The sequence below is a fragment of the Oncorhynchus gorbuscha genome, linkage group LG03, assembly GCF_021184085.1.
Source record: "Oncorhynchus gorbuscha isolate QuinsamMale2020 ecotype Even-year linkage group LG03, OgorEven_v1.0, whole genome shotgun sequence".
Classification (NCBI taxonomy): Eukaryota; Metazoa; Chordata; class Actinopteri; order Salmoniformes; family Salmonidae; genus Oncorhynchus; species Oncorhynchus gorbuscha.
In genome coordinates, this window is record NC_060175.1 from 57,415,594 (window position 1) to 57,424,554 (window position 8,961).

General features: G+C 41.2%; 1 protein-coding gene across 1 annotated transcript in view; it reads right to left on the reverse strand.

Moving 5' to 3' along the window:
* The window catches only part of LOC124031612 (metabotropic glutamate receptor 4-like), a 390,640-nt gene extending 384,027 nt beyond the window's left edge, over positions 1–6,613 (reverse strand). The window contains exon 1 of the mRNA XM_046343076.1: positions 5,579–6,613. The gene's annotated coding sequence lies outside the window, so the exon portion shown is untranslated. The remainder of the gene's footprint in view (positions 1–5,578) is intronic.
* Between the last annotated feature and the right edge of the window lie 2,348 nt (positions 6,614–8,961).

Sequence of the window (8,961 nt, forward strand, 5' to 3'; positions counted from 1 at the left end):
CTAAAATTACATACCCAAATCTAACTGCCTGTAACTCAGGCCCTGAAGCAAGGATATGCATATTCTTGGTACCATTTGAAAGGAAACACTTTGGAGTTTGTATAAATGTGAAAGGAATGTAGAAGAATATAACACAATAGATCTGTAAAAGATAATACAAAGGAAAAAATAACGTTCTTTTGTATTTTTTTTGTACCAGCCATCTTTGAAATGCAAAAGAGGCCATAATGTATTATTCCAGCCCAGCTGCAATTTAGAATTTGGCCAATAGATGGCAGCAGTGCATGTGCAACGTTTTAGACTGATCCAATGAACCATTGCATTTATGTTCAAACTTTTGTATCAAGACTGCCCAAATGTGCCTAATTTGTTTATTAATAACAATTCATGTTCAAAACTAACGACCGTTGGTGGAAGAAGGTGAGGACCAAGATGCAGCGTGGTAAGTGTTCATCATTATTTTAATAAACTGAACACTAAATACAACAAGGAACACAAGAAACAACCGAAACAGCTCCGTCAGGTGCAAAACACACTAAACAGAAAATAACTATCCACAACCCATAGTGGGAAAACAGGCTGCCTAAGTAAGGTTCTCAATCAGAGACCACGATTGACAGCTTCCTCTGATTGGGAACCATACCAGGCCAAAACCAGAAATCCAAAACATAGAATGCCCACCCCAACCAAACTGAAATAGAGACATAAAAAAGGAACTACGGTCAGAATGTGACAAAAACTGTGCACTCTCTTCAAACAATAGCATGATATTATTTCACTGTAATAACTACTGTAAATTGGACAGTGCAGTTAGATTAACAAGAATTTAAGCTTTCTGTCAAGATCAGATATGTCTATGTCCTGGGAAATGTTCTTGCTAATTACAACCTCACGCTAATCACATTAGCCTACGTTAGCTCAACCGTCCCGAGGAAGGGACACCGATCCTGAAGAAATTTTAACCGACTTGCCTAGTTAAATAAAGATGAAATAAACTCCATTTAGAGTAACCAGAGACAGGGTGTTTCTCAATTTGCACAATATGCATACTGATGTGCTCCACACTCATGCTCCAAGTGCATTCTCAGAGGACGTTCTCTTGAGTTCTTGTGAGGAGGAGAGTGTGGAGAATGCATAAAACATTACATTTGAGAAGCACTCATACTCCTCCTACTGTATTACCGCACGCTGCTCCTCACCCTATTGTATTACCTCACGCTGCATCTCCCCATTCACTGAACCTTCTTCCAGCCAGGACAACTTCACCAATAGAGACGAAACAAGATACACACCAAGCAAACGTTTTACTTCATAATTATCCGTTAGACATATGTGAATCGTTGTAATCGTTAAACAGGCAAAAAATTACCTAAAACTAATGTTATGCAAGGTACAATAGATTTCAATTCAGCTAACAATTTTTTGTGGCAAGTTTGCTAGCCAGTTAGCCCTATTGACAATGGACTTACCCAGTCACTGAACCTTCCTTCATCTTGACAGGACAATGTCAATAGAGACTAAATACAAAGCAAACATTTTACTTCATAACTATCAGCTAGCTATGTGTGAATCGAAATAATGTAGCCAACCAGATAGTATAAAAGGCAAAAATGAGCTAAAAACCAAATGTTATCCAAGGTAGATGTCAATTCTTTGTGTCTATCTATAGTATTAGCTGGCCAGTAAGCTCTATAGACTTACTATGGGCTTGCGACCTTGTAGGCAGGTAACCATGGCAAAATTAACATAGCATGTATTTATTACCCAGTTAAAATATTGCAGTCATGCAACATATGAGATGGGAATAGGCAACATTTCATTCCGAAGTAGGAGTGCATTTTCTCTCGCTTTAGCTAAGATAATAGCCGCTGTATGTGGTTGCGTCATAATTGTTTGCATACTGTCCACTGAAGCTTGCATTGATGCATGCTTCAAAATATGAACAAAAGGTGTACGCATCTGAGAAGTGCCCTCTGTGCTCCTTTGATTTGGACTCATTCTACAACCCTCCCGTGCTCCAATCTGCACGCTCGGAGCACAGTAGTACGCATTTTGAGAAACACCCAGGGAGTTAAATGTATGGAGTGATCCACAAATGTGGGAGTGGCCTCTGTCATATTTTCCTGAATATTCTGTTGTTTGTTTCAATATCTGTGCAATGCTACAAAAGATAAACATACATTTTTCAAAACAAATCTAATATGTAAGTGTTTTAATTTATATCAACCCGTTAGTGAGATAGTTGATCAAGTTTGCAGTGAATTCTGAAAATATTCAGACCCCTTCACTTTTTCCACTTTTTTTTACATTACAGCCTTATTCTAAAATGCATTTTTTATCCCTCTCATCAGTCTACATACAATAAACATTTTAGCAACCCAACATTTTTTTCCATAACTATTTAGACCCTATACTCAATACTTGCTGAAGCACCTTTGGCAGCAATTACAGCCTCAAGTAATTGCTTGTAGCATCATTCTTGGGTATGACACTACAAGCTTGGCCCACCTGTATTAGGGGAGTTTCTCCCATTCTTCTCCATTGATCCTCACAAGCTCTGTCAGGTTGGATGGGGAGCGTACCTGCACAGCTATTATAAAGTATCTCCAGAGATGTTCGATCGGGTTCAAGTCCGGGCTCTGGCTGGGACACTCAAGGACATTCAGAGACTTGTCCCGAAGCCACTCCTGCGTAGTCTTGGCTGTGTGCTTAAGGTCGTTGTGCTCTTGGGAAGTGAACCGTCGCACCAGTCTGAGGTCCTGAGCGCTCTGCAGCAGGTTTTCATCAAGGATCTCTTTACTTTGCTCCGTTCATCTTTCTGAAAAACATCCTCACAGCGTGATGCTGCCACCACGCTTCACCGTAGGGATGGTATTGGCCAGGTGATGAGCAGTGCCTGGTTTCCTCCAGACGTGACGCTTGGCATTCAGGCCAAAGAGTTCAATCTTGGTTTCATCAAACCAGATAATCTTGTTTCTCATCAAACCAGATAATCTTGTTTCTCATGGTCTGCGAGTCCTTTAGGTGCCTTTTGGCAAACTCCAAACGGGCTGTCATCTGTTCTTTACTGAGGAGTCTCTTCTGCCTGGCCACTCTACAATAAAGGCCTGATTGGTGGAGTGCTGCAGAGATGGTTGTCCTACTGGAAAGTTCTCCAATCTCCTCATAGGAACTCTAGAGCTCTGTCAAAGTGATCATTGGGTTCTTGGTCACCTCCCTGACCAAGGCCTTTCTCCCCCAATTGCTCAGTTTGGCTAGGCGGCCAACTCTAAGAAGAGCCTTAGTGGTTCCAAAGTTCTTCCATTTAAGACTGATGGAGGCCACTGTGTTCTTGGGGGCCTTAAATGTTGCAGAAATGATGTGGTACCCTTCCCCAAATCTGTGCCTTGACACAATCCTGTCTCAGAGCTCTACGGACAATTCCTTTGACCTCATAGCTTGGTTTTTACTTTGACATCCACTGTCAACTGTGGGACCTTATATAGACAGGTGTCTGCCTTTCCAAATCATGTCCAATCAATTGAATTTATCACAGGTGGACTCCAATCAAGTTGTTGAAACATCTCAAGGATGATCAATGGAAACATGATGCACCCGAGCTCAATTTCCTGTCTCATAGCAAAGGGTCTAAATACTTACGTAAATAAGGTTATATGTGTTGTGTTTTTAATAACTATGCAAAAAATTTACAAAAACCTTTTTTCGCTTTGTCACTATGGGGTATTGTGTGTGTATTGCTGAAGAATTGTATTTATCCATTTTAGAATAAGGCTGTAACAAAATGTAACAAAATGTGGAACAAGTCAAGGGGTCTGAATACTTTTCGAAGGCACTGTTTATAGTGTAGGTAGTCTTCATCTACAGTATTTTCTTCCCTACTCTGACAGGCAATGTAAATGTAAAATATGAGTGATGTAAAAGTGCTGGATATCATCCTGTAAATGAGCTTCCAACAGAAGTTTGATATCACATTGCAAACCACCATAATGTGACATACTAAGAAATATTCAAATGTCTTTGCACCCTTTTAACTCAAAGGAAGTACACTGAAAGAGAAATGTCCTCTGCTGTAGTTGATTGTTAATTCAAAAACATAGAAAAGTGCAAAATGACAACGGTGTTGATTAAAAACGACACAAACAAATACGTAAATTGGAGTTAAATGTAAGCGACTCTGAGAGTTTAATATTTAATCAAATTAGTGTTGTTTTAACTCCCAAAATAATATTTTCATAACCATGAAAAACAACCCCAGACCATTATTCCTCCTCCCCTAAACTTTAAGCTGGCACCATGCATTGGGACAGGTAGAGTTCCTACTGGCATCTGCCAAACCCGGATTCGTCCTTTGGACTGCCTATTGGTAAAGCACAATTTATCACTCCAGAGAACATATTTGCACTGCTCCAGAGTCCAATGGGGGCTGGCTTTACACCACTCTAGTTGACACTTGGAATTTGCGCATGGTGATCTTAGGCTTGTGTGCAGCTGCTCGGCTATAGAAACAAACAGTTATTGTGCTGACGTTGCATCCAGAGGAAGTTTGGAACTCAGTAGTGAGTGTTGCAACCGAGGACAGGCTTCAGTACTTGGCTGTCCAGTTCTGTGAGCTTGTGTGACCTACCACTTTGCAGCCGACTCGTTGTTGCTCCAAGACATTTCCACTTCACAATAACAGCACTTACAGTTGACCAGGGCAGATCTAGCAGGGCATAAATCTGATGAACTGACATGTTGGAAAGGTGGCATCCTATGACAGTGCCACGTTGAAAGTCACTTCCAATGTTTGTGTATGGAGATTGCATGGCTGTATGCTGGATTTTGTACACTTGTCAGAAACCGGTGTGAGTGAAATTGCAGAATCGACATACATTTCGTATTGCCAGGAGGATGCCGTACAGCACAGCTGTAGAACATCTACACTGAAATAATTCAAACACTGTTTGCGTCCCCGCGGGATCCTGGATGCATATGATCGGGATATAGTGCTCTTTAGAAGGCACCTCACATAGCCTACTGTGCTATTCAAACTCGAATGAATAGAAGAGTCAGCTGCTCATACAATTTCATAGTGGGTCAAAAGTATACACTGATTTGTTATTCTTTATCCCACAAAGGCATGCATAAAGCAATGTAATTTATTTTTTTCACATCGTCAACGTTTTTTATTTTTTTTATCGTTGGCTCTGCAGTCTAGATCATTTCCATGTGGTAGGCTACGGGTGAGGACACAGACCTGCACACACATGCTGCGCCTTTATGCATAAAACAATCCATGTTTGCCTACAATGTTCAAGGCGTTGCACTTCTATGGATACATATACACCACATAATAATATTTCGACGTTTATGTGCATTTGTGCCTATATTTAGCAATTTTGTCATTATAGTACAAATCATTACAGAAACACGCTACAACACTTCCGTTTGTCGAAATGATTGTGTTCAGTTAATTTAATCCAATCACAGCGTGGGCGTACAATAAATAAGTACATTTACATCAATTCGTATGAGTTCCTTTGTCTATCATCTACGTTATCTTTGCATTTTAAAGTTGACCCATTTCATGGCTACTCACCCCTTTATCCTTCTCTGGTAGAATCTTCTCGGTGTGAACTGACCCATATCCAATTCACTAACATGTTGATGTGAGAATAAACACAAATGTTGTTCCTGTTGGTAATAGGGTTTAGATTAGGCCACTTGAAGAATGTCCTCCACCTCACTTCCAAAAAACTCCTTCCATCGTTTGAAATATCCCAAAGAAATCCATGCGTTTGCTGTCTCGATTCCAAAGCTGCTCGAGCGCTGCTGTCCAGTGGAAAGTGGAGCTGAAAGTCTGGACTCGCCTAACTTTCGTTGCCTGCTGCTAATTGCCGATAAATCGAATTGGCCAGCGGATTTAGTAGCGGTTATGCTACAGTCACTTATTAACTTTAAAGAACATATACTGACATGTCCTAATAATAAAGATGACTGAGAAGCAAACATTGCACGCCCGCGGAATGGAGACAGCACCCTCGAATCGATGGAGTGCACTCAGCGCCCACTGAATTAATTTGATCATAATGCTAAGCAGCAAAATGCACATATTATTGTGGTAAAACCATTGTTATCAATTCTGTTTCAATGCCGCTGCTGAGAACGGGATAAAAATCACAAATATTTAACAATCGCACACCAGTTACACCACATGCCGAGAAAGAGTGCGCCATGCACTTAATGGTGCTGATATTCTTTTTGATTTAGGCTACGTAGATTCGACCAACTGCTACATTAGCCTTCACTTCATTTCAGACTTGACATTCACTGAGTTTAATTGTTTTGGAGTTATGCCCAAATCCTGCAAACGTTGAATATGTATAAGGATATTACTCAAAAGCGGTGTGGTAGACGCAGCGCATCGTCACGCGCAGGAAGCTTTACAATAAACACGTGAGACACAATTGCTTCGACTGCCTCAATACATATGTTAGATGATCATTTTGGAAAACCTAAATAGACAATTAATCGCTATGTTTTCGACCTGCACATTATATTTATGCTTAAGTCCTCATTTATCAACCGTGCATAAATGTCTTACTAAATTCTGTCGGAAATTGAGATTCTAGGATTTGCGTGCGCAATGATTGGGATTGACCGAACTGTCGCATGCAACATATACACATGTTGCCAATGATACATAAGACCATAATACACCTGCTCTTTCCATGACATAGACTGACCAGGTGAATCCAGTTGAAGGCTATGATCCCGTGTTGATGTCACTTGTTAAATCCACTTCAATCAGTGGATATGAAGGGGATAAAACAGGTTAAAGAAGGATTCTCAAGCCTTGAGACGTTTGGGACATCAAATAAAATAAATTGTATTAGTCACATGCGCCGAATACAACAGGTGTAGATTTACAGTGAAATACTTACGTACGAGCCCATAACCGACAGACAGCACAGTTTCAAAAATAAGAATAAGGGTTAAAAGTAACACGTAATTAAAGAGGAGCAGTAAAAAATATATATATATATATATATATATATGCAGGTACAGGTGCCAGTACAGAGTCAATGTGCCGGGGCACCGTTTAGTTGAGCTAGTATGTAATAATAATAGTAATATATGCCATTTAGCAGACGCTTTTATCCAAAGCGACTTACAGTCATGTGTGCATACATTCTACATATGGGTGGTCCCGGGGATCGAACCCACTACCCTGGCGTTACAAGCGCCATGCTCTACCAACTGAGCTACAGAAGGGTTAAAGAGTTAGTTAAAGTGACCATACATAGATGACAATAGAGAGTGGCAGTGGGGGCAGGCAATGTGAATAGTCTGGGTAGCCATTTGACTAGACATGGATTGTGTATGTGTCACATTCAGAGGGTGAATGGGCAAGACAACATTTTTAAGTGCCTTTAAATGGGGTATGGTAGTAGGTGCCAGGCGCCCCCCAGTTTGTGTGTGTCAAGAACTGCAATGCTGCTGGGTTTATCCCGCTCAATAGTATCAATAATGGTCCACCACCCAAAGGACATCCAGCCAACTTGACACAACTGAGGGAAGCATTGGAGTCTACATTGGCCAGCATTCCTGTGGAACGCTTTTGACACCTTGTAGAGTCCATGCCTGTCACGTTCGTTATAAGGATCGGACCAAGGCGCAGTGTGGGATGCGTACATTATTATTTATTAAAATAATGAACACTGAACAAATTAACAAAACTAAACGTGAAGCTATACAAACGAGTGCTGACAGGCAACTACACATGGGCAAGATCCCACAACAGACAGTGGGCAACAGGGCTTTCTAAATATTATACTATTATAAATACTTATTTTCCACCATAATTTGCAAATAAATTCATTAAAAATCCTACAATGTGATTTTCTGGATTTTTTTCTCATTTTGTCTGTCATAGTTGAAGTGTGCCTATGATAAATTACAGGCCTCTCATCTTTTTAAGTGGGAGAACTTGCACAATTGGTGGCTGACTAAATACTTTTTTTGCCCCACTGTATATAGAAAACAGAGATATCTAAGGTCAATGCCCTGATGAACTGAGGCTGTTCTGACGGAAAGGGGGGTGTTTTGTACACTTAGTGTATATTTGTGCTTCGTTAATGAGCGCTACAACCCTGCCTGAGCAGACCTCTTCATGCTTGTGTGACACTTTTGAATGTGGGTTAAAAGGAAAATAAAACTGAGTTTTTCCCCTGCCTACTAGAGTAATCCTTGCTAGCTAGAGGGAGCGGCACCAGTAGACAGTCCTTCGCTCCCGCCTTCCCTCACCATTTTTAACAAAACTGTGGGAAAACAGCGCTCAACAGGCAGGGCGAATGACACTGTTTACGGGTCGCACCACCTCCCACGTGTTAGCTAACTAGCTTGCTAATTAGTGACACTGTGTGCTAGCTTGCTAGTTAGTTACCCCACCTAATGTGTCTGGAGACAACCAAGCCCGACAGAAAGGGGCAAAGGACCCTGTCTACCCGTCGTCCCGTACAAGAGGCGGGAGGCTTCGGCGACACTGTGAACTAGCTAGCTTGAAAGTTAGTGACACCATGTGTTAGCTAGCTTGATAGTTAGCTAGCTAGCACATGGTGTCGCTCCCGCCTACTGTGTAGCAGAGTTCTCCTTGCTAGCTAGCGGGAGCAACACCGGCAGTGCTTAATTTGTAAATTGGTGAGGTTTCGGAACAAAAAGTGGGCCCAAGGGGAGGGTGACCTAGGGTGTTCTGAGGTACTGGAATGCATGAGAAGAAAAAAAATCACCTTTATATTTAAGCATTGCATGTGTTATCATCGATTTGGCGTACTGGCATAGAGCAGTGGTGTGGAGCTGTTTGCAGAAGTTGCACACATGGAGAAATTGTTTTGTAGCCTGGAGTCCTCGAAAAATGTGGCCTTTTTATAAATGGATTTCATGCAATTCTACATAATTTTAGATGACTGTAGACTTTCGCAG